Here is a 27,171-nt window from a genome sequence, read left to right as displayed (position 1 = left end):
ACTGAAAACTTTAAAACTAAACAAAAACACTATTAGAGGTCCCTGACACCCACTAAACTCATTTAGTCCTTTCAGCTTAGGGAAGTAATTATTCTAAATACTGTAAGCAATATTAATAGAATCCCTGAGCCTTATCATCTTAGAAGTGCCACATTTCCTACGAACCAGAGAAAAAGTGAACCATGTTCATTTTAATTGAATTGTGCGGACAGTGCTAGATCCAATTAGACTAAGGGTATTTTAACTGCAAGCTCCTTCTTTCTAATAACTGAACTCGCACACTTCTTTCTAATAACTGTGCAACCCTCTGGTATGCTACAGAATCTAGCCTAAAAACTGCAGTTCTACCACTGATGGTGGAAGCACACAACAAAATGAGAAACAGCAGTTGCCTACTAGTAGCATGGCAGATCCGGGGCAACCTTGCAATTCCAGCTCCTGCCCTCAGAGAGCTCAGCTACTTTGTGCAGATTATGTGTTGGTTGTCCAGTGCACTTTACCCTGTACCATATGATACATGGTGTAGCTTCAGGGTGGAAGGGGAAAGGAGAGAGATAACAGAGTTGGCATTGTACTATGTAGCAACCTGCTGTGGATCAAGAATTGACTCAGGGGATCCAACCCCAAATGCAGCACCTAACACTATACTGGGAGAGTCGTATCTACCTGTGACAGATACCTGAGAAGTGTGATTCCCTCCCCCACTTTTTTTACACACACTTTGGCAATATTCCAATAGCTTGTCATGCCAATCAAATCCCACTGAACTGAGTTGTATTGCTGAGGACACAAGATGCCCAAGTATTTAGAAAACAGATTTCCTCCAAGACTGTTCCACCTTCAGTGTTCAATGCAGAAATGGCAGACATCCTCACAGGAACATTAAAATAACTACACACAGTGACATATTGAGCCATTTGCATTATTTTCATGAAGTGCCGGCTGTATAATTATCAGGAAAAGAGTGTCAGGAGGGGACCTGTAACATAAAGGCGGGAGGTTGTGTGTAACGGTACTGAAGATCACCCTTTGACACAGTAATTTTCATTTTAGCAGTGGCAGAGTAAGAGTGCTGTTAGGCACGGAGAAATGCCATTCACTGAGTGATGTGCAACTGACAACCGCCGCTGACCCAAATTCAGCCCTGGTGGGTGTAATTCAATGAGGTTAATGGAGTTACACCAGATGTTAGTTTGGCCTGCTCAGTCTATTCCAAATATTCCCTGGCATTTCTCCAACAATTATTAGAGGACAAGAGTCTACAGAGAGACACTATTAAAGTCTTGACTCTTACCACTCGGTGTCTAGTTATTTGCAATAGTCACCATGCTGTGCATTAAAGTGCTGTAACAAAACAGAGCCTTTACCCATGCTGTGCACCATCGCTGCCACAGGTTGAAAGCCACTCTGTTAATGACTTTGTGACTTTGTCCTGACCCATAACTATTTCACATTTGGTGACAATGTATACCTTCAAATCAGCGGCACTGCGATGGGTACCCGCATGGCCCCACAGTATGCCAACATTTTTATGGCTGACTTAGAACAACGCTTCCTCAGCTCTCGTTCCCTAATGCCCCTACTCTACTTGCGCTACATTGATGACATCTTCATCATCTGGACCCATGGAAAAGAAGCTCTTGAGGAATTCCACCATGATTTCAACAATTTCCATCCCACCATCAACCTCAGCCTGGACCAGTCCACACAAGAGATCCACTTCCTGGACACTACGGTGCTAATAAGCGATGGTCACATAAACACCACCCTATATCGGAAACCTACTGACCGCTATTCCTACCTACATGCCTCTAGCTTTCATCCAGATCATACCACTCGATCCATTGTCTACAGCCAAGCGCTACGATATAACCGCATTTGCTCCAACCCCTCAGACAGAGACAAACACCTACAAGATCTCTATCATGCATTCCTACAACTACAGTACCCACCTGCTGAAGTGAAGAAACAGATTGACAGAGCCAGAAGAGTACCCAGAAGTCACCTACTACAGGACAGGCCCAACAAAGAAAACAACAGAACGCCACTAGCCATCACCTTCAGCCCCCAACTAAAACCCCTCCAACGCATCATCAAGGATCTACAACCTATCCTGAAGGATGAGCCATCGCTCTCTCAGATCTTGGGAGACAGACCAGTCCTTGCTTACAGACAGCCCCCCAATCTGAAGCAAATACTCACCAGCAACCACACACCACACAACAGAACCACTAACCCAGGAACCTATCCTTGCAACAAAGCCCGTTGCCAACTCTGTCCACATATCTATTCAGGGGATACCATCATAGGGCCTAATCACATCAGCCACACTATCAGAGGCTCGTTCACCTGCGCATCTACCAATGTGATATATGCCATCATGTGCCAGCAATGCCCCTCTGCCATGTACATTGGCCAAACTGGACAGTCTCTACGTAAAAGAATGAATGGACACAAATCAGACGTCAAGAATTATAACATTCAAAAACCAGTTGGAGAACACTTCAATCTCTCTGGTCACTCGATCACAGACCTAAGAGTGGCTATACTTCAACAAAAAAGCTTCAAAAACAGACTCCAACGAGAGACTGCTGAATTGGAATTAATTTGCAAACTGGATACAATTAACTTAGGCTTGAATAGAGACTGGGAATGGATGAGTCATTACACAAAGTAAAACTATTTCCCCATGGTATTTCTCCCTCCCACCCCACCCCCCACTGTTCCTCTGATATTCTTGTTAACTGCTGGAATTAGCCTACCTGCTTGTCACCATGAAAGGTTTTCCTCCTTTCCCCCCCCTGCTGTTGGTGATGGCTTATCTTAAGTGATCACTCTCCTTACAGTGTGTATGATAAACCCATTGTTTCATGTTCTCTGTGTGTGTGTATATAAATCTCTCCTCTGTTTTTTCCACCAAATGCATCCGATGAAGTGAGCTGTAGCTCACGAAAGCTTATGCTCTAATAAATTTGTTAGTCTCTAAGGTGCCACAAGTACTCCTTTTCTTTTTGCGAATACAGACTAACACGGCTGCTACTCTGAAATCTGTTAATGAGGGGCTCAGCCCTGGGCCCACATGTACAGCCCAATTATAGGCCCAGATTCTGATTCCCTACCTTGCTCGGAGCAGCACCTTATTCCATGAATAGTTCCAGTGATGCCAGTAGACACATCATTTTTGGCATAAGCCACTATTCAACCTGGCCCCCCAGTGCCTCTCTGTACAGGAACTGTCAGGGAGCACTACAGGACTGACTCTATGCCCCACAAGCTGGAAGCAAATTGCAGGATACCCACCCAGCCAGGTACTAACTAACCACTGCTGGTTCAGGAGAGGAGAAGTGTACGTGACCCACTTCCCAACCTTGTATAGGGTTACCAAGTGCCCATTTTTCAGCTGGAAAGTCTGGTTGAAAAGGGGACCTGGCAGCGTCCGGTCAAATGTATTGACTGGACACCAAAAGTCCAGTTACCGTGGGGGGTTGGGGGCGGGGAGGAGGTGCTGGGTCATCCACCCACATCAGCCCTTGCTCAGCCAGGACCACCTGTTACCTACATCTCATGGACAGGCAGGGAGCAGGCTCCGTGTCAGGCTGTGCAGCTCCTGTCCCAGCCCCAAGCAGAGGGAGCCCAGCTGTGGGGAGAGAGGTGGAAAGAATCAAGCAACGAGGAAGGGGGAGGGGAAAGGGAAGTGAGCAGGGGCGGGACCTTTGGGGGGGGAAGAGGTGGGGCAAGGGGCAGGGCTGGTTTTCAAAAATGAGAAAGTTGGGAACCCTGCTTCCCATGGAACTGTGGCTGTATGAAAGCCCACTGACCATGCTTCTGGCATTCCCACCACACCACCACTTCTGCCCTGAAATGAGCTATGAGGTGTCTCTCTGGTATATGGGCTGTTCAGAGTCCTCGGTGCAGGGTCTATGGTGCCTTCATCTCTTACTCTATGCAGTATTGATCATAGAATCATAGAATACAAGGGTTGGAAGGGACCTCAGGAGGTCATCTAGTCCAATCCCCTGCTCAAAGCAGGACCAATCCCCAATTTTTGCCCCAGATCCCTAAATGACCCCCTCAAGGATTGAACTCACAACCCTTGGTTTAGCAGGCCAATGCTCAAACCACTGAGCTATCCCTCCCCCCTCCATCACAATTAGATGCTCTTTGTTCTTCCGAGAGTGGGAAAGGCACCTCAGGATTTACCTCAATAATCCACAGCCTCTGAATGCTAGAGCTGGTTGGGAATTTTTTGACAGTGTTGTTCATTTGTTTGTTAATGCCAAGTTGTCAAAATCAAAGCTTTTTACAGGTAAGGGTCAGTTTTGACAAAAAAAAAATTTTTTACTCAAAAATTTTTTTTATAGTAGTTTCAAAATGATCAAGAATGAAAAATTCCAATTTTCTGGTTCAACATGACTTTTTGTTTTGAAATTTAAGATAATGATAGAAAAAATGGTTGAAATCAAATGTTTTGATTAGCCCAAACTGAAATTTTGTCTGCCTTTTCAATTTCTGAACATTTAAAGATTCTGTGGTTTTGTCCTGATTCAGGACCAGAAAATCTTTTGATATTTCAAAAATGTTCATGTTAAAGGAAAACCATTTCCCATCCAGCTCTACTAAATGCTTCCTACAGTGGATCAAAGCAATTACCACAGTATGTCAGACCAATAGTCCCATAATTGCCACTTCCTTCCCCATAGTGGGAAGTACCAGATGCTTCTAAGAAAGGTGCAAGAAACTTCAGAAGTGGTCAAGTATAAAATAACCAATAGTAAAGTTGCTTCCTGAGTGTAAGGGACTGCGGAAGACTTTGTTACGGCCTAGCTAGGGAATTTCTGCTTTCTCCAGCCGAAGGACACAGCTGCTTTGTTATTGTGGGATATAGATAGTTATTGAAGGACATAGCTGCTTTGCATGGCTCTTCGCCAGGTAGCGGAAAGCCCCCTCTTTGGGAAGTACCTAATTCTATATTCATGAGCTGTTTTTGTGTAGTGCTTATTAACGCTGACTGTCTGCCCCTCTGTTGGACTCTGTCCCAGGCAAAGCTCCGGTGTGCTGGGTTCCCCGTCTTCGTGACTGCAACGCTTGGAGTCCCCGTTGCGTGTGGGTCACTAACCTTCAGTAAAGCCAATAACTCTCAGCTGTGTGTAAGCCTCGTTTTTCTCAGAGTCCTCGTGACAGGCCTCTGGTGCTTCGAGCACCTTGGCTCAGAACACAGACCTCAAGTAGGTAGGTGTTGATTTATGTCCTGCAGCATGAGGAGGAGTTGATGGCATTTGAACATCACTAAGGTCAAATGGACAATGCTGGGTCTTTAAAAGCAACAATTCAGGGCTAAAACTACACTGATCCTGTACATAGTTATCTTGTATATTCTGTATGTTAACATTAGCTAATCTGCACATATGAAAGGAAATTCAAATCACAGAATGTAATTAAGATATGAATTCTGATTTACAGGCAAGGAGGAGGGAAATAATACATGGCCTTTCAAGGTCAAAAAACAAACCCAGACAAAAGTATTATCTCCAGCATTGCACAGCTGATTGCATCATCTGCATATGAAATGAAATATAATTAATATTTGTCATGCATAGTCTGTTGCAGAGGGCCTCCCCCCCTTTCATTAATCTGTTAGTGACATCCACAGAGTTGCATATGGTAATAAAATACCGAGAACCATCTACAGTGATCTGAATTGGAGATCAATCTATTCTCGTCAGCAAGCCTAGAAGGCAGAAACTGTAACTTCCCCAGCAGTCAGTGACCTAGCTTGCAACAATTTGCTTAATTAGGAGAAAACAATATTTTTCACTAAATTGGGTGACTAATGTTTATCATGATAACCTGCCAAGGAGGTAGCTTTGCCCTTCTCCAATGTGCCAGGAAGACAGCTGAATGTTATATTTATCTAGAAAGGGTCCCACAGCCCTATGGTAAAGAGGATGAGAGACAGATTATACCTTCATGTTAATGGATGATGATTCTCTTCCTGCCTGCCTAGGAGACCCCTTAGGTCTTTCTCCCTAAGACATAAAACAATTATTTGTCCCAGGTATATTTTTCATCAACCCCATAAAAACTTCCAGATGATGTTAATGGAGGATAAGTTTATCTCCAATGGGTCCCAGGCAAGCTCATATGAAGGATGTGCCAAGTACTAATTAAACAATAAGACATAACAGGGCATGTGTTAGAGTGCAATCATGAGACACCTAGTTGAGCAAGAGTGATTGCACTGGTGATTAGAAAGGATTTTTTAAAATTTGTTTCATTCTGAAGATAGATTTTTTGTTGTTGTTGTTGCTGGGGAGGGGGGAGTTTGGGATACACAGAAGGGCTCCATTGACTCTAGTTCTTTGCATTTAAAATCTGCTCAGAGAGGCATCAAAGAAAGAAAATCATCAGTGGAGACCTGGCTTCCTGCATCTCACTCAGGTTGGGCCACACGAGTCCAAACACTGAGACTTGGTGTCTGGGTTGCAGCACCATTGCACAACCCTTAACATGACAGGCCCAGTTGCATGTGGCACCTGTGAGCCCTTTGGCTCTGGGCACCTGTGTCCAGCAGCTGTTTAACATGACTCAGAAACAGTGCTTTCAAAACAAAGCATTATTTATTCCGTCCCCGACAGGTAGCAAGCAGGTAGTGCAAAGGGTTAAACACCAACAGGCCTCTATGCCTGGGTCTGTCTTACACCTTCCTTTCTGCAGGCCAGCTTTCGTAAGCACCCCAGAGCCCAGTTAACCCCCAGCTCTGGCTGGGAGAATCAGGCTGTCCTGCTCCTTAGCCCGCTCTCTCCGTCTGCGTGTCCCCTCACCAACCAGGGAGCTGGTTGCTGATGCTCCCTAGGCAGCCTCTGAGCTTACTGAGCCCCCTTCCCGTTTTCTACGTCCAAGGTCCTGTAATGGCTAAGAGTATGTCTACATAGCCAGGCTGATAGAGTTGGACTAATGAGACTTGCACTAGTGCTCTAAAAATTGATGGAAAAAAACAGCCTGCTCCCGTGTCTCTAGGCTTCAGAGCCTGAGCTCCAGCCAGAGCCACAACTTCAAAGCACTGTCTACACAGCTATTTTTAGACTGCTCGCACAATCCCCACTAGCCCGAATCTGTCAACCCAGACTGGGAGGCTGGCTGCTGCAGACTGTGTGTGTAGACTTACCCAGAGTATTCCCTTTGGTCTCTTCTCTCAGCCTTGGCTAACAGCTCTGTCACCAGGCATGGGGCCTCTTCACAGCTATAGCCCTGGCTATTGCATTGGAGTGTTTGTTGGGATGCTCTTTATCTAGGCCATGGTTTTAGCTCACCTGCTTGATTCCTTTAACAACCCTTTTGATCTAAGGTCTGGTCTAGACCAGGAAATTAGGTCAGTTTAACTACATCCATCAAGGATGTGAAAAATCCACACCCCTGAGCGACATCGTTAAACTGACCTAAATCCCTGTGTAGACAGTGCTAGGACGATGAAAGAATTCCCACAAATAAATATATAATAAGCAGCAAAATGCCTTCATCAATGACCATTTAGCCTTCCAATGCCTTAATGGGATTTTTAGAAATTCATTAGATTCAAAGGTCCATTTCAGCCATGCCCCTGGCAGATTATTGAAAATTTAGTGGTGATGGGAGTCACATAGCCCATTTTTACACTAAAAGCTTATATCGGTAGAACTACATCGCTCAGGGGTGTGAAAAATCCTGAGCAATGTAGTTATACCAACCTAGCTTCCGGTGTAGACAGCACCTCGACAACAGGAGAGCTTCTCCTGTCAACACAGCTACCACCTTTCACGGAGGTGGATTAACTATGCCAACAGCAGAAGCTCTCCTGTTGGCATAGGAGTAACTTCACTTAAGCACTACAGCGGCACCGATGCAGCATTTTAAGTGTAAACTTCCCCTAAGTGTTCAGATGGATTAGATAACCTTTCTTCCTTGCTAATTCTTTTGGGTGTATGTTGAAGCTTCTGACAGTCACATGGCACATACCTATAAGGGCCTGCTCCTGCTCCTACTGAAGTCTACGGCAAAACTCCCGTTTGCTTCAATAGAGCAGGATCAGGCCTACAATTCCCAATATCAACTGCGTACTTCTATCACTTCAGTACTTACCTGTCGATCTCCATGTGCTCATGTGTGGGGAAGCTAGACAAGAAATACATCTTTTCTATAACTCTTTCCCTGGTTTATAATCCATTCTTCTGTGCAATTGGATTTGAAATTCCTTCCTGGGTTATTTTGACTGGTTGGGAAGCCCCATTCTCATTTACACTAAGACCCCTTTCTGTGGTTCTGGCAGTGGAAAGGGACCACAAACTGGGGGTACATGTAATTTACATTGATTTTAAGGCCCCTTTCCACTGCTAGAGCAATGAGAATCAGGTCCAGGAACTCTACTTTCTTGTCCCAGTAGAGACCAAAGCACACCCAAAGAGCATTGTACTTGTTTTCCTTTTTAAGAGAATCCACTGGTGACATTTGTTCTATGATTTGCAGTCTCCCCTCTCCAGAGGACCTTCTTTTTAGCATTTTCTCAGTACTGAATTCTGAATTGCTACATAGACTTGCCTTAGCTTGAAGTTCAGCAAAGCTAATTACTATTCTCTTCTTATATCAAATCAGAGAGCTTTAGAATACTTTCATCCAATTTTCCCTTGTGCAGTGACTCTATGTTAATTAGCAACTTTACCCCCAATCTATATATAACACTGAGTTTTCCTGGGGTGTGATTTTTCTACCTTATTATTTTTCAACCACACACACAAAAAAAAGTTCACTGGACACCTCACAAAAAATAGTCAAGACAAGATCCCTGCCTAAACAGGAGCTAGAGCACTCAGAGTCCCTGGACCATTTACCTAACCCAGTAACTTTAACAGATTAAAAAAGGCCCTCAAATTGAGGGATTTTGGGATATGGAATGACATGACTTGGACATGGCTTTTCCGGAATCTGATCATCTTTAAAGAGTGTCTTGCAAGACGCTCTTTATCACTAGGAAGTGAGATTTCCCACATTGTATCTCACCTGATTTTCTGAGCCACAGATTTGAATTTTACTCTGATCTTCTCTAAAGCTAAGAGGGGTCCATATATAATACTCTGGTTCAGACTCACCTCTGAAACATGCAGGGAAATGAGCCACACAAGGGTTTTTTGCTTTCACAAGACCCACTTCCATTACATCTTTTCTTTCTCTTCTTATATCTTTTATTAGCCCAACAAAAACATTTGAGGTTTGGAAACCATCACAGCAAATTTATTATGGCAGAGATTTCGGCACCTTTTCCTAGTGTTTACTTTCTAACTGTCTCTTAAAGCCCAGACAATGAGGTTCAAATCCTTTTGAACTTGTTTTCTAATTTCTCTTCCCTCTACAAGTAAAAAAAAAAAAACCTTTTATTGGCACCTCATTTCAGCTTCTTTCAATGTAACTTGCTGTTCCTATATGTACGGTCTCCAACTGACCAGCCCTGTAATGTTGGAATTACACACATTTCCTCAGGAAAGCTGGTATTTAACCAATTTTCTGCAGCCTTCCAGCTATCACGCATACCCCCACGCCCCCAGCTTGTTGCTGCTACTTTAATCCAGTGGGTGAGGAGCGGGACAGGGGGTTACTAGTTTTAAGCTAAATTTCATAGTCAGTAAAATCTGAGCTTCAGACATTCAAGGCCAAATTCGCAGGCCAGCGTCAAGTTAGCTCTAGATTTTATACAGCCACTTTGCATAGACATCTGATTACACACATAATACTGCACCACTCTAGCAGATGGGCCCAAGTACCTGATGTGTGCATGGACAAAGGTGCACATCTGCTACTCTGAGCAAGATCCACTGTGTGTATAAAACCAGTCTAGGGATGTAAGAGGATCCAGTTTTATACCATCAGGGACAAGCTGGGTGGTTGTTCTAGGACATTTGCATCTTAATTTTATTGTGTTGCGACAAGACAACACTGAGTGCTTCTAAGCACTCAAAGCTTATGCATTGCTGTATAACCTCACTTCCTGCAGTGTATTTCAAGAGGACTAGGCTATCTATTCCCGTCTTGTTCAGGAGGGCCATTAGCCAATCAAATCCTCCCAACACAGTATTAAATTAGCCATGAACTCAATCCTCATTGCCTGGAAGATTTAATTTACCCATTTTAATTCATTTACCCATTCTACTAAGAGGCCACCAACAGCTTGGCTTTTAGATTGTAGCATGTTGCAGTTTGCTGGTTCACAAGGCGAAAGAGCATCAGAGGGTGCAATACAATGAATGGGAAGCAAGCTTCTCTGTTCATTCAAATGGAGATAGATTATTGCAAACTCCTCCACGGTGTGTACAAAGTGGAGGAAAGTGCACTCTTCCCCCAATCCCAGAACCTGTGTTTGTGGGGAGCAAAGCACCCCAGAGGAGGACAAAGAGGAGACAGGTTCATAGCCCAGTTGCCACCCCAAAGCTTGCCAGATGTGCTGACGGAGCAAGGTAGACCACTTCTAAAGACAAAGTGGCTCTGCATTGTTTCTTACTCAGAGCTGTGGCACAGTATAAACCAGCATCCAGTGTGACCTGAATCCTGCATGTGATCTAAGGAGAAGATGCTTCCGGGTCAGTTAGAAAGAAATTTTTCTTTTAATCCACAAAAAGCCAAGTGTGTACTGTCAGCACATGCGTATTATTGCTTTAATTCTGTAGTAGGGAGCCCCCAGGGAGGTGATGGGGGAAGGTTCTAGGAAGAAGATCTACAGAGAAGCTGATGGAGAGATCCAACTGGAGTGTACATGTGTGCAAAACCTAACTTGCACACATGCATCAGGGTGCATCCTCACCTATGCTAGGAGCATGCAAATGTGCACTTCGTAGGTTTGGTTCTGAAGTGTGTCTTGCTCTTGTGAATCTCATCAGGAACAGAGACATTTCTCTTCCTCAACCTCTCCTCCACAAATATAAAGTCACCACATCACACGATTCAACAACACACATATACCACTTCTACAGAGCACAGCCCAGTTTTTTGGGGGGGGGAAGGATTGGGGGGCAGCCTCTAACTCAGATTTAGAACAGAAGACAGTGGGTTTGGGGAAAGATCAGAGAAGAAGAAATGCCAAGGCAATCAAGTGAATTTCCTGAAAGTGCTGAGTACCAAATGGAGATGTGATATTATGGAGAATCTGCAGCCTTCCCTTCCCAGGTCATGCAGGAGAGTTAGGTAAATAAATGCAATCTAATCACTTCCCAAAGGAAATGCTAACACTTTCCATGCAAGTTTCTTTTCCTAAAAACGTTCCTTAGGTCAGGTGTTTCGGTTCATTGGTGTCAAATTCACCCCCTCTTTATCCTCATCTGCTTCAGAAAATATCTGGGGAGTCCAGAATTCCCATCTCCCCCAGCATAGCAGCACTCACAACCCTCTCCACACAGGCACACTGATCTGAGACTTTTCAACATTTTAAAAGTTCCCTGAAACTTGCACCCCAGGGATCAGAAAAGCACAAGACATCTCCCCTCCCTTGAAGGTAAGCCATAGATATTCAGAACCATCTCAAAATAATACAGTAGTCCATACTGGCTTCGAGTATTTGTGGATAAGATTGATCCAGCATCCAGCTGACCGTGGCATTTCTCATTCCATACCCAGCACACACTGTATATATCAGTCTTATTCTCTAATATGGCTAAGAGAAGCCTGGAATTTGAAAGCCCATCATTAAAACTAATAGGCATACAGTATAGTGCAGCTTTCCTCTTTACTGGCCCACACTACGGAGAGCCAGTCCCAAGCAAAGGACAGCTGAAACCTGAGCATCATGTATACAGACACAGCCATTGTGGTCTCACTTGCATCCGTGTAAATCCAGAGTAAGTCAGGGGAGTCACTCTAGATTTACACCAATAGAACTGAAATGAGAATTTGGCCCACTAAGAGGAAACTAGAGCAGAAGTATTTGGAAGTAAAACTCAGCAAGCTTCACTTTCCCACCTTCCCATGAACCAGGGGCTGACAACAGTCTGCATCTTTCATACTGATTGCAATGGTGATGCAATCTACTAAAAATAGCCAAGTGTGCTTTGACTGTCATGGAATAAAGAAAAACTTCCGGTCCCCCTTTTATAGAGCAAATCAATTCGCATGCTCTTCTGTTTGCTGTACACATGACTCACAGGCATAGATGTACATACTTGTGGAAAAGCCCAGATGCTAGAAAAAAAACACATGCAAGAGGCTTGATAAGGAAGTCGCAACCTGAGCAAAGTTATGCATTTGTCAGAGGTGGAAATTTGGCCTTGTCATAACAGATTTTTAAAAATTAAGGACAAAAAATCAGAAAAGATCAAAATTATTCCATTTTGGGGGTGATTACATACCATCAATTTACCCCAAAGTTGGGTGAGGGTCATAAGCAGCCTTGCTTATTAATGATAACATTTGGCATTTTTAAAGTGCATTTCAGACCCAAAATTGCTTGACAGGCTAGCGCGCCACTCAGTAATGAAGCAGCCATCAGTGAGGTGAAACACAGCAGCTATTTCCTAGCACAGGATGCTGGGACAGGAAGGAAAGAAGAACAGCTTATTCAATTCAAACTGCCGGCAGAACGTAGGTAGGAAGAATGTGACAGGGTCCAAGACCCCTTCTCTCGTCAGATGTGCAACTGGATCTTTAACCATCACAAAGTGTTCAATTTTATATCTCGTCGGAAAGACACCACCCTTCAGCAGCACAGTGCCCTCTCTGTAATGGAGAGATGGGTGACACCTACTGAATCATCAACACCAATGATGGCAGAACCTAATCAAGGTGTTCCTTGATTGCTTCCCCAGCCTTATACTCTGCTGAGTTATGAGGTGTCAGAGGAACACTGCACAAGACCTTTTTCCATTATTGTATTCTTGCTACTGTAAGAGGGAGGATCAAAGACCAGAAAAAAAAAATCTAAGATGACCTAAGAAAATTGAATGTCAGATGCTGTGCAGAAGACACACCAATCCCGCAAAGCAAAATACATTGCAGCCTAGGATCTGTGTTCATCTATGCTGTTTGGAAAACATACCTGATTGTACTTGATAGGAATGTGGGGGTTTTGAATGGCTTGGTGCTCTCACGGTCATTGTGGACCATCCAGAGCTAAAAATAAAATTGTGAAAATAGGATGAAGGGAAAAGAAAATATGCAAGTTCAAGAGACTTAGTGAAAAGAAATATCAGAGTGAATTCAGCAGAGAGTTCACGTTTACAGATAAGCGGCATAATCGGGAAGGAAATTGAAAATGGAATTCCTTGGAAAATAATGTGTGTTCTAATTGGTTCCCTCTGTGTCGATTGGACGAAACCTCTCTCCATCTGGATCTAATGTCAGTGTTATCGTAGCACTGGTACTGTCAGAAACAATGACCTTCTCTGAACCAGTTTGTTTTGGCAGGAAAATTAACTACACAAGATTAATTTCCAGTGTAATAAAACTTCTGCATCTGACAAGTTTAGCTGAAGTTTTGGGTCAGGTTCTCCATTCTGGCCAAGCACAGGATCAGGAGTGGGGCACACAAGTGGCTTTCAGCCACTTTAAGACCTCCTATGTCCTTGACCTTGCCAAAGGTCAACCCAGCCCCAGAGTTGCTCTGAGTTCCACAGCTGAATAGATTCATGGGGACAGTCGGCAGCCAAGAATACTCCTGCCATGCCCCCTCCGCTGGGGTGTGGGCGGAACCGTGTTCTGCCACACTTACGCCACCTGGGCAAAATTAGCACCTTGTGGGACAATATACACAGAACCAGTTCTGCCCTGACTTCTGCAACTCAAAACACTCTGGGTCTCCTTTCTGACCAGCAGCATAAAGGGGCAGTGGAACAGAGGATCTTCTTTTCTATTTATCTTAGTTATTTCTGAAGGGCTTGTCACCATGAAGCCTGCAATAAACTGGACGGAATTCCTCCTTCAGTCAAAAGCAAATGACACTGCCTCTTCGCCCTTCTCTGTTATACTGTAATGTTACGAACAGACATTTTTCATGCCCTGTGTGACTGGACAGTCTTTCCTCGCTACAAGATACACTTTGACCAGTTCACTAGCTGGTTTGGGGTTCTGTTTACAATAAGAGCTTACAACTACATAGTGGAAATATATTATGGACTTGCCATGGGGCAGACAGGGGCAGAATTTGTACTCACAATTTACCATAACAATAAAGCATGCAGTTGGGGTCCAGATAAGAGGAGTTGACATAATGTAGCAGCTTTACAATTAAAGGAAACCTACAAAATGTGCAATTTACAGGGTAATCACAAGATGGGCAGCAGCACTGCTTCTTCGTAGCAAAAATTATGACATTTCATGATCTGGGCAAAGTCCTGCGTTTGCCAGAGGAGGAAATTCGGCATTTTCACAATGACAACCTATTTAACAGAAAAGTGGCCATTTCCCACAATGTTTTTATTGTTGTTTTATAAGATTCCAGAGGAGGCCAAAGAATGGATCCATGAGGTTTCCCTGGCCCTGGGAAAGGTGGGGGCATGTCCGTAATCATTGCTGATAAGTGCAGGCAACTTCCATTCCCGAAATACATCTGTCAACAACCCTTCTTTACCGTCAAAGTCACGTCAGTAAGTGTTTCTTCTGGATGGTTCTGAAGCCTAGCACCATGACATGCACTTTGTCTGCCAGATGAGATGCATTGAACAGAAGACGTTTTTTGCAGTAAAGACAAACTCATACTTTAGTATATTTTTGTATCGTTCTAGTTTGGTTGCCTCTGAAGATGCCCTTCCTGGGCTTGCTGGACAGTGCCATAGGTGCTGGAACGAGGGGTGCTGCCACACCTCCTGACTTGAAGTGGTTTCCATCATATAGACAGGATTTACAGTTTGGTTCAATGGCTCTCAGCACCCCCACTATCCAAATTGATCCAGCCCCCCTTGACCGTACACGTAGTAGTTAACATTAATAAAAGATTAAACGAACTATGGGATCAGAAAGGCTTTCAAGGAACATATAATGTTATACTAATCCTAGATTTATGGATTATTACGCATATTACTGGATTTAAAAATTGAACTGAAACTAGAGAAGGAAAAAGGATTAGGCAACATCTGAACTATCCAAGCATGACTGTTACCCTGAGAGAAATAAATATCCTCAGCCCTTGAAGTCATCTCCTTTGAAGGAGAAGGAACACAAGTTCTTTCCTATTTTTCCAGTTCTGAATAGGGACAGCCCAATTGTCTGGAATAAGGCTCTGACCCAACTCCCAGAGACGCCAACAGGACTTTCCATTAACGTCATTGGGTTTTGGATCAGGCCCTTAGTAGCAAATCCAGAACTGAAAGCTGCTCCTTACTAAGGCACAACTTAATAAATGATATGATGAGCAAAGAGCTTACACTCATGTTTGAGCCGAGGCGCACTGTGGCTCCGACGCAGTGTTAGACATAGTACAGTACCCAGCACATCGGGGCTCTGATCCTCACTAGGGCCTCTCAGCACTTCCAAAACACAACTCATGGACACACACTAGTGGTGCTGAATGTTCCAGGGGGGAAAATAAGCTTGTCAAATCGGGGTGTGGCAGTTTTCCTTTCGGCTTGTCTGCAATCATAACTCTCAAGGGCAGGCAACTTCCACTCCAGGAACACATCCATAAGAGGTCCCTGACAGCTTGTAGCAAGGACGAAAGCAGCACTGGCACGAGACTGACTCTATGCAGATGTTGAGCCCCATGTTAAGGGCCAAAATCTTGAGGTATTTAATTTTTATATACAGCAGCAGCACAAAACAGCCCTGACTTAGGCAAAATTCCCTATTAAAGTTAATGGCCCCCGGCCCTGCACTCATTTCTTAGCGTATGCAGCTTTTGAACCCACCTCCTCTGGAGATTTTCTCAAGCGTGTTTTTTCATATTAATGGGGCTTTTCACATTTCTGCATGCTTTGTTGGGAATAATTGCCAGCCTGCCTAGATTTCACTCCCTCCGCTCCCTCTCCCCACACCCATCCCCTGAAAAAAGTCAGTAATTCTGTGGCAGAAAATTATGAGCAATTAACAAAAAACAAGGCCCCGTTTTTCTCTTTTATGCTAGTGTAAAAGAGGAGTAGCTCTGTGAGGTCAGCAGAATCGCACTGATGCAAGACAGGGGCTAGTTAGAGGAGAATAAGGCCTCTGATCGGCTGGACATAGTTCAATGATTTTCTGGTTCCATTCATCTTTCATTGTCTTGCTGGGAAGCTTTCACTAAAGGACAAACACCAAAAAGTGGTAATTATCTTTTTGCAGTACAAAATACACAGAACTGCAGCAGTGCACCAGTTCCTCTTGCTCTCAGCAAATCAAAGTATTAAGTTACACGCTGAACTCAGATTTGGTGATGGTGCAGAAGAAGGGCTTCCATCTGGTTTTTATGGTACTTCATAAACAAACAAACATGTAAATTCTTGCAGCACACTGACATCTTATGCAAAAAATATTTGTTACTGTTACAGAGCTGAAGCCCCAGCAATGTTACGCACCACCGTGCATCTTCAGTATGAATATTCAAAATCGAATTTGCCAAAAGGAGTTTAGAAGGGGAGTTTTTCAAAATATTGGCCCAAATTCTATCCTCAGTTTACACTGATGTAAATCCAGAAAAGCTCAGTCTTCAAATGGAGTTGTTTCCCGTTACACCAGCGAAAATAATTTGAGATCCATGAAGTTCTCTGGACCTACACCAAAATAAATGGGATCATAATCGGGCTCTCTCTGTACACACTTACAGCAGAAAAAGATATAGGATTTGTCATCTCCTGTACAAGTCAGAAATTTAACCCCAAAATATATTTATTTATTTCAATGTTTTTATTTAGAAAAAAAGGTCTTTCTGCAAATGTCTGTTCATTGTAGGAACCAAAATCAATTTACAACAGATAAATGTAGGGAAATGGGATAGCACTGTGATTCTGTATGTATGTGATGGCGAAAATATACATAGAACCTGAATGCACCAAAGCTCATTTTCAAATGGAGAAACATTGTTTGTCAATTTAAAGAAACAAGAATACAGATGCAGAAAATCATGCTCTATGGAAGAGTGTTGAATATTTTGGTGTTATCAATTTCCCTATTGAATTTCAACTTTACATTTGGGAGACTTTCATGGGGGAGTGGGAATATCCTAGCTTCTAGTAGGCTTACACCAGGATATTAGAGCTAGAGCTTGTCTCTCTCACCAACAGAAGTGGGTCCAAAACAGATACTACCTCACCCACCTTGTCTAACGACGACTGTGTCCTGCCACATTTGAGGACACACAGCATGCACGAGAGATATGTGGACTTGCTATGCCATCTAGCTGAAACCTGCACAATGCCCCAGCCAAACGGAGGTACCTGGTTGGTATGACATCAACTCACATCAGCTGTGTCATATTCTTTTAAGCAGGCAGACCTGTATGCAACCTGCTAGAAAGTGCTGCAGTTTCTACTGCTTTCTTCTAGAAAGTGTAGCAGCATACAAGAGAATGCAACAGAGGAGTTCAGAATCTTTCCAATTACGTTCTTTCCTTATAGTGTTGAGCATAATGTACCTGCTACCATTTTTGGAAAACACGGTCTGGGATTAATCTTTCTGATTAACTGCTGTGACTATGAGCAGTACCATCCTAAGTGTGCTTTACAGAACGTTAGTTCCACTTAGTTACTATTTGAACAACAATGAAAAGATGTAGAGGGCTACATAAATGTCAAATATTATTAGTATTAGTTGGGGGTGATGTTCTGTCTGTGTTCAGCTGAGGGGAGAATGGAAAAGTGAGGTCTGAAAGTGCCAGGCAGAGTGAGGAAACTTTAACCAAGATTACACACTTCAATCTGGTCCTATTGAGTGAATACTGACCATGTACTAGGGGCAAGTGCTGATCTTGGAAGTCCTTCCACAGTCACACAATCCAGGGGGCAGTGGAGAATTTGCACCTTCCACAGTCACAGCAGTTAATCAGGAAGATTAATCCTAGACAGTGTTTTCCAAAAATGGTAGCAAGTATCTCATGCTCAACAGCACAAGGAAAGACCCTAAATGGAAAAATTCTTAACTCCTCTGTTGAATTCTCCTTCAGGTCTCCTATGCTGCACACCGAGGCTGGGTGAAAGCAGTAGAAACTTCCTTGTTGGGTGTATTGATTTGTTGACTGTGGAGTGATTAGCGCGTACTACAGATTGCCTCCAACAGGAGAGAGACAGACATTTGTTATTTTCCTTTTGGCAAGAACATAATAGCAAATTCATCCCTGCTGTATATCCAAAACTGTACTTTTTCTTCAATACATTTACACTGCAGGTTTCCAGTGAGATAAAGCGGAAGAGCTAGAGGAACACCGGATCTCAAACGACATCGAGAGTTGTGTTACCATGCAGGACAGAGATTAGAGGCTGGTATTGGACAGTGATTGCCTAAAGCCTTGTTCCACCGACGCCCAGTGGCGCACAGCTTGGACCTCCTAGTGGAAAGGACAGGTAAACAAAGCGGAAAATAGTCCAAACACAACTTGGACTAACTTTCAGCAGAATAAAGACTCCCTGTTAGCTTTGCCCACTAAGAACATAAGAACTGCCAGGCTGAATCACACCAGTGATCCATCTAGTCCAGAGGTGGGCAAACTACGGCTGGCGGGACTGTCCTGCCCGGCCCCTGAGCTCCCGGCTGGGAAGGCTAACCCACAGCACCCTGCTGTCCCCTCTCCACCGCAGCTGCGCCACCGCGCGGGTACCATGGCTTGCGCCCGCCCACCTCCCAGGCTTTCCAATAAGCCTGTCCTGCTGCTCTGATCGGCATGGTAAGGGAGTAGGTGGAGGGGGGTTGGATAAAGGGCAGGAGGTCCCGGGGAGCAGTCAGGGGACAGGTGGCAGTTGGATGGGGCGGAGGTTCGGGGGGGCCAGTCAGGAGACAGGTAGCAGGGGGGGCTGGATAGGGGGTGGGGTCCTGGGGGGCAGTAAGGAACAGGGAGGGGGAGGTCAGGGGACAAGAAGTGGGGGGGGTAGATGGGTCGGGGGTCCCAGGGGGCCTGTCAGGAGATGGGGGTGTGGATAGGTCGGGGAAGTCAGAGGACAGGGAAGGTTGGATAGGGGGTGGGATCCCGGGGGTGGGGGCAGTTTGGAGCTGGGGGTCCTGGGAGGGGGCAGTCAGGGGACAAGGAGCAGGGGGGGGTTGTATGGGTCGGAGATTCTGAGGGGGGCAGTCAGGGGGCGGGAAGTGGGAGGGGCAAATGGGGGCAGGGCCAGGCGGTTTGCAGTGCCTTCCCTACCTGGCCCTCCATACCGTTTCGCAACCCCAATGTGGCCCTTGGGCCAGAAAGTTTGCCCACCCCGATCTAGTCTAATATCCATCTCTGACAGCGGCTGTAGTGTGAGTTTATATCCTCCCACTACAGTGGCCAGCACCAGCTGATACAGAGGAAGATGCAAGAAACCCCAGAGTGGGCAATTATGGAAGAACATGCCCACAGGGGAAGCTCCTTCCTGACCCCCACAAGCTAGAAGCCAGCTTCTGCTCCTCTTTTAAACAGGATGGTTTAACAAAAGAGCTATCAGGTCACCTCTTATCTGCTCAATGTTACTGTTAATATAGCTATAGCATTTCCAAAGACACTTTGCCTTTGGTTTTTTGGTATAGTGAGAAAAAAAAATTCTGGGGGTGGAGGGGAATAATCAAAAGGGGATGGAAGATCTGGAGGGAGTGCAAGTTCCTCCCTCAAAATAAAGAGTGAATGCTCCGAGCTCCCTTTGGTAGCCGATTCACACAACTCCAAATGCAAAAAGCTCTGCAATGCAGTTCTGAGCATCAGGATCGTTTTCAGGTGACTGGAGACTCCTAGCACATAGGATACTCACTAGCCCACCCTATTGTTGCAACTTGCTGCTCAGTGTCAAGTGCTGAATACCAGCGAACAGTGCGACCTACACTACAGTGATACAGCTGTGCCATTGCAGCACCTTAGTCATGGGAGGCACATAATGGAGGCTGGGGGAGACTAAGCCTCCCCAAAACTCACGCCGCCAGGAGAGGGGAGGTAGTGGCAGATTTGGGGCCCCCAGAAAAGTCTTCCCCTGCCATGGCCCCGGGGCTGGAGAACATCTTGCTTCCCACTTGTGCTTTTCCAGTCTCAGGGCCTCAGCAGGGAGGGAGGAGCAAGGGGGGGGGAATCTTTGGGGAGGGGGCAGAAGCAGAGTGGGGGTGGAACAGAGGTGGGGCCATGGGCAGAAGGAGTGGAACAGGGGAGGGGCTCCAGGCTCAGAGCTCCAGCCAGGGCCAAGAGCTCAACCCTGGCCAGGCTGAGCTCTCAGTCCCCCCCAACCCCAGCTAGGGTCATGGGCAGAGGGAGGGGTCGAGCTCTCAGCCCCCCGCCCTGGCTGGAGCCACAGAGGGTTGAGAGCAGCAAGCGGGCTGTGGTCTCATCCGGAGGAGGCAGGATCTTGGCCGGAAGAAGCGGAGCAGGGGGCTAGCCTCCCCAAAGGGAAGCTTCACCTACTGCCCATGACATTAGTATAGATGCTGCCTACATCCCTGGAAGGGGTTTTCTTGTCTCTGTAGTTAATCCACCTCTCTGAGAGGTAGAAGATAGGTTGATGGAAGAATTCTTCCTTTCTGCATCAACAGCGGGGATTAGGTTGTACTAACTACATCACACCGGGTGCAAAATTTGTATCAGCGATGTAGCTAGATCAGTCTCATTTACATATATAGATCAGGCCTACATCTCACTGCCTCAGGTTGGTTCTGGCTTGTAAAGGACACTTGAGAGAGCAAAGGGACACATGAAGGATAGTTTGAGGTGGAGAGGCCAGTTTCAATAAACAGGAACTATGGGCAAGCTAGCATAGCAAAGCACTGAATTAGCCAGGCCTTCACCCAAGAGAATCCCAGCATAACAGAGGTGTCTGCATCACTTGTCTGGGGATATAAGTTTGGTTGGATAGAAACAGGCAGTTGAATGGGCCTGGATACAGGAATAAATAAAACTAGCCATCTGCTAACTAATGCAGCTCTGTTTTCTAGTCTTCTGAGCCTACAGCACTACAACACAGAAACCAAAAATTATAGTTTGCATTTCTGAAATACCTTCCATCCAGGGATCTCACAGAGCTTCAGAGTCACCAGATAAGCCTTAACACCCTTCATGAGGAAATTCAATACTGTTGTACCCATTTTACAGCTAAGTGAGAGTTTGTATGATGTTTCCCCAAGTGGGACACTGAGTCAGAGCTCTGCTCTAATCAATCACAAGGCAAAGCTCCCTCCATAAGGAGAAATTAAGGACAGTTAAACAGTATGTGACCAGGGATGGAAATGCCATTGGAAGCTAATAGGAATTGGGGATGCAACTTCCTTACTCTGCTTTGAAAGTCATAGCCTACAAAAAGAGATATTTTAATTACACTAATAATTCTCCTGATTATTTTTCAGATCCTGTGGAGAAAGCAGATGATTTTCTTTTCTTCTGTCTCCTGTTTTGTTTAATACTTTCCATTTATATACAGGAGCCCAAGCCTAGCAGATATTATTGGCTGGATCGAAAAAATATTGAACTGATGCAAACCATCTGTGAACCATCCATTCCCTTAAAAAAATCAAATACTTGGGCCAAAGGCTATAATTCTAATGTGAATTATTTCCTCCTTTTCCGTTCATACATACACAGGAAATGGAAGGACAGTACAGCATCAGACTCCAGCAATGCTTCTATAGTGTTAGTGCTACCACCCTCTGGGGGCACCCCCTGCCAAGGTAAGCAAATAGAGTCAAGTTCATGTCCACAACATCTCCCCAAGGCATTGCAGTTACGTTTGCCGACACTCACAGAGACGAGCCTTTGCCCAAGAAAGGAAGTTTTCCTCCCATTCAATAAATGAACAGTTGTCACAGCCTCCCAGCCATTTTTGCAAAGCTTCGTTTCTTCATTTTTTTCCCCTACTAGAGTGTAATAGAAAAATAAAAGAAACTCAATCCCCCAGCCGCTGCTGCGGCTGCTGAGCAGCGAATCCATTACGAAGATTAGAAGAAAACACTTCTCTCTCTGTTAAAAAAAAGGGGAGGGGGCAGATTTTAGGGAGCTCTTTATGCTTGGGAATTAGGGTTGATAAATGCTGGGGGTGAATTCCTGGCCCACTGACATGAAGTGAGCTGTAGCTCACGAAAGCTTATGCTCTAATAAATTTGTTAGTCTCTAAGGTGCCACAAGTACTCCTTTTCTTTTTGGCCCACTGACGTCAGTGGGAGTTTTGCTTTCAACAAGGCCAGGATTTTACGTGCGGGGTTTTCAACAGGAAACACGTCTCGGATCTAGGGCCAGTCAGCTGCAAAGACATGCTCTGGGGTTCCCTTCATCACAACAGCCTTTCAGGGATGCCCTGAGGCACAGCTTGTGGCTGGGAGTTGGCCCTGTGTAACAATAAGTATGCAGGAGAGCATGAAAGGGCATATTGTGTGTGATACTCCAGTCACAGGGTGTGTCAGGTGTGCTGTGGGAAGCTAATGTTCTCTGCCTGAGAACTACCATTAGCCATGAATAGGCCAAATGCCCTAGAGTGTATGCTTGCTGTCGGTTTATGGCTTTCCGTTCATTTTGAAATTTATCGGTGGCGGGGGAGCTTGTTTCTTTATTTTATAACTTTGCCTCATTTCTAATGACCATACATCTTGCTATCAGGGAGAGATTAAATTTATCTGGGAGCTTGAACACTTGGCTACAGCATTGCCAACTATATTGGATCCTCTCCCTTGGGGGCAGGCCTCCGTATTCGAATTTGGATTCCGCTGAAGCACATGGCTTTGGTCCAGGCACAGCTCATGCAAAGTTAAAATTCGGTTGTGTTCTGCTGCTGTCTGAGGAGGACTGCTCAGCTCTGAGGCGCTGTGCTCCTGGTGCCTTTCACCTGTGGATCGTCGGTTCAGTTCTGATCTCTGGTGAACAGCAGGATAATTGAAGACTTGTCTGGTCTGGTGGCCACTGACCAGGAGTGGCTTTTACGATGTGGACACCTGCTATGAGAAACAGGACTGAGCCTCTTTCTCATCTTTTCAGACAACCCATGGCACAGCCATCAGAGGGCAGGGACTTCCAGCTAGCACTCGTGATTGCTTCCTAGTTTTGTCTTACGTGTGGCTGATGGAGTAACATCTCCTTCTCTGAGAAGCAAACCATTCCATATCCTGGCTCTCTTGGGTTTTAAAGCACTGCACAAACTCTTGTCAATCCACCCTCCCACACCTGCGAGGTAGGCCTGTATTAGCCCTGTTTCACACATGCTGTGCCAAGATTCAGATGAAATGATTTGCCCAGGGCAACAGAGGGAATCAGTGTCACAGCAGGGATTAGAACTCAGGCAATCCCCGTTTCTAGTCCGCTGTTCACATTAACACGGCACATTGCTCTTTAAAGACTGACTCGGCACTTGGGGCCTAATCCAGCAAGCAGAAGAGCACTTCCATTGATCTGAACAGGAGCTGGGGCTCCTCCACATCTTATCTTGGAAGCTTTATCCTTGTCAGTTGGAACAAATTGCTGTACTAGCTGCAGCACCAGCTGAGGTTTCTTATGACACAGAAGTTCCCACTTACTGTATTTCTAGAATGTTTCCAACCTCTGTGAAGTTAATCCCTCCGATGTTATTTCCTTTCTTTCACAGCACAATTGCTTTTATTATATTGCAAGCCAAAATTATATTAAGATGTAAATATTTTGGTGCAAAGTTGCTTAATTTAAGGCAATAGCATCAGAGAGATTTGCAGTCTTACAGAGGATGGAGGAGGCGGTGGAAAAAAGAAGTCATATTTACACTAAAGATTGTGAATGTTTCCTTAACCCTGAGTTATAAAAAGTTACCATGCAATTGTCTCTTTAGACCAGGATTGCAAAGATATTGTGACATGGCAGTTAATATTCTTTCTAAAGATTAAGTCAATAGTATGATGAGTCATGCAAAGGTTCTGTTCTCAGATGACTGAGTCTCCTAAGACTAACTAATGGACAGAATCTAGTCCAATGGAGAGCATTTCTGGGCTGTATTTGCAACCGTAGGCAACAGAGATTGCAGACTGTTTCTGAGAGGTGGGTAATACACATCAGCAAAGAAAGTATCACAGCTTTGGCTGTGCCATGACCCTGCTAACCAGTGGGATTGCACAACTTAAGTGTCATGCCACAGTTAAAAAAAGCATGCATCCGTGAAACATTTCTCACTTCACTGAAGTATGGGTGTGCCTCACAATATGAGGTTTTCCTGTGTTCTCAGAAAGCCATGTCCTCTCTGCTGCATTTACTCATGTGCAAGAAGAAGGGTGATTATGTTGATAGGACACAGGAAAGGAAGTCAGGAACTCTGGGCTCTTTTCCTAGCTCTGCCATGAACTCTCTGCAGGCAAATCACTGAATGCTTTGGTATGTGAAATGGGGTTAATACTGCTTCCCTGCCGCACAGGAACTTAATTTACTAGAGACAACTTGTGATCACTTCTCTCACCTGAGCAGGCCCAAGTGAAGCGAACAGAACTTGGTCACATGAGTCACCTGATACTAGTCTGGTTCTTATGGACGGTTTGCCAAGCACCTTGAGATGCCACTATGCAAGAATAATTATGTGAGTGGGTTAAAAAAATGGAAGAGATTTAAAAACTGTTCTTCCGCATGCACCCCAGGGTGAGGTGGGAAAAGAAGGTGCCAAGTTCACTGCCACATGTTTCTCAATTCATTCATGCCTAGAGAAGTTTGTTTTCTTTGTACATTCCAGAGCATGGAGGACAATGAGTCCAGTTTTATTTTACATACTGAAAAATATTGGGGCAGTCATCTGACAGATGTAAATACTTCATTATTTAGGCCTCGCTGTAATTTATTCATTGGTTTATGAACCCACAGCTCTCCAGGGAGCATGGCAAATCCATGATCTTCTCAAGTGCCAGATTCTGCACTTGGATCTCTCTGCTTTAACTGACAGGAGCAACCAGACCACTCACTATGGCCTACACAAGTGTAGAGGGTGGAGATAGCAGGTTAGCCTTGTGTTCATTTAGACTCCACATCACCCTCCCACCCCCTGAATTGCCTTTTGGGTTGATATAAAGCAGCTTAGTGCAGTTTGGGGCAGTTTGATACTGTTGGGACTCTTCCAACACAAACATAAGAAACACAAGGATTGTGTTTGTTTCCTTTGAAATGTTCTTTTAAATTCTGTCTGCATATGTCATGTAGTTTTGCACTGATTGAGGGGCCTTGTGGCAGACCAGATCTCTGTTGCGGTAAAACCCTTGAAGTTGCTGGAGTTCTGCCGATTCATACCAACTGCAGGCTTACAATTTATTGTAAGTTACATTTTAATTTTACTGGCATGGGGGCTAGGGAAGTGAGCTTGCAGGAGCCTTAGGGCAGAGACTCCTCCTATAAATTATACAGTATTATATGAGGAGCTGCCCCTGTTGAAGGAGGACACCATACCAGGAGATTCTGGGTAAGAGCTCCCCTGAATAAAGAAAGGGAGATTTGGATCAACTGGGACTGAAGAGACCTGTCAGTAGAAAACTCTGAAATCATTACCTTAAGGTCTCCAGCATCCGGAGTTATGTTCTATTTTTTAACGGAAGAAAGACGTCAATTTTGGGGGGACATCCTACCTCATCTAGTTTCTCCCTCCAACCCCAGCAATTTTCCATAGGCATCTGAGCCAGCCTGGCTTGGCTTATATCTACGCTGCATTAAAAACTCACAGCTAGAATGGACCAGCTGTGGGTTTTTAATTGCAATGTAGACCTACCCTTGGATTTGTTAGCCACGTCTGGATAGAAATCCTCATACAACTCCGACGGCAGGAGGAAACAAAACATATCCAGGTTTCCACACTTTACATGAGGATACCAGCCAGACGCAGGGGTTCTTCAGTAAGTGACAGGATGCTTTATCTGGGCTTCTCAAAGGATCCAAATCAGCTTGATTGCTACACATCTGGATGTGTTCAGCAGCACCTCGCTAGGATACCAATGATGACAATAAAAAAAAATGCTTGGAGCACTACATGGGGCTTTATAAACACGAATTAACTCATCCTTTTATGTGATTCCATGTGGGAAAACACAAGCCTGAAACGGAACTGCATGAGGATCCAACTTCAACACAGCTGTGGGAGAAAAAATCAATATTCAGATTAAATAAGAGGGAGTCTCACACCTCGGCTACTTTGAGGGCACACTGAAAAAGCAGGAAAATGTTTCCTTATTAATGGGCATTCCTGTACCATTTGTCACTCAGCGTCATGCCCAAGCACCTCACCAAATTAAAGATACGAAGGGAAGAGCTAGGAGTTTATGTGCCACCTGTGTAAATACAACCTACAGGACCTTGGGAGGAGGCACCAGGACAAGCAGCAGATCGTGTGTATTTGTTTGTGTGGATTTTCTTTTTGCAAAGAGCTGTATTAACAGCCTGGGAATCTGAATTCCTGTGATTGTCCAGAAAAGAGATCTAACACTGGCAGGAGCAATGCACGCTTCCCCCATGCCAGCCTTCCAGCATCCCTCACTCTGACCTGCAGGAGCCATGAGAATAATTCAGGCTGTGCCCAAAGACTTGGTCTCTCAGAGGTGGACAACAGGAGTGGCCATTAGCTGCGACGGCTCTTGTGTAACAAATATCTGTTCCAGCTGGTGATGAGCCAAGACCAAATTCATTTCATACAGGCTACTAAAGTAGCCATAGCTTTAGGTCACTACTGAACTAGGCTGGATTTGAGACAGCAACCAAGACGTGAGCAGTCATTTATTTTATGACTAGTCCTCTGAATCACTCAGTCCACAATGTGGCAGATGTCGATCCTAAGTGGATTCTTGGGTTGTCTTCATTTTGCTCAGAGTTTTTCCCATTATAAAAAAAGTACTACAGTATTCTCCAAGAATGCTCCAAAACACTTTGTCTTACCGTAATGCTACTGCAGTGCTTTGTGGAGGGTCACTGTAAAATGCTGTCAGTAAACATGTCCCTCTGATATGTGACTGAGTTGGAAGATTTCACTTGAGAGGAGATGAAATGAATCACCTGAAGCGCCAACACTCAGTCTGTCTTCCTCAAAAGGGTTCAGGGAAGTTACTCCAAATTTGCAACTACGCGACAAAGCAAAATCCAGCTCTCACAGCCATGGTTAACTACAGATGAATCTGAAACACTGAAATCCA

The 27,171-nt window shown here is 44.8% G+C and overlaps 1 long non-coding RNA gene across 1 annotated transcript in view; it reads right to left on the bottom strand.

The window, feature by feature from the left end:
• Positions 1-16,648: 16,648 nt before the first annotated feature.
• Positions 16,649-27,171, bottom strand: part of LOC119862936 — a 33,416-nt gene continuing 22,893 nt past the window's right edge. Inside the window, exon 3 of the long non-coding RNA XR_005295436.2 lies at positions 16,649-16,685. This is a non-coding gene — a long non-coding RNA (uncharacterized LOC119862936). The remainder of the gene's footprint in view (positions 16,686-27,171) is intronic.

The sequence above is a fragment of the Dermochelys coriacea genome, chromosome 10 (genome assembly GCF_009764565.3).
Source record: "Dermochelys coriacea isolate rDerCor1 chromosome 10, rDerCor1.pri.v4, whole genome shotgun sequence".
NCBI classification, from domain to species: Eukaryota; Metazoa; Chordata; order Testudines; family Dermochelyidae; genus Dermochelys; species Dermochelys coriacea.
Note: the sequence above shows the minus strand (reverse complement) of the source record. Positions and strands in the feature narration are given on the sequence as shown.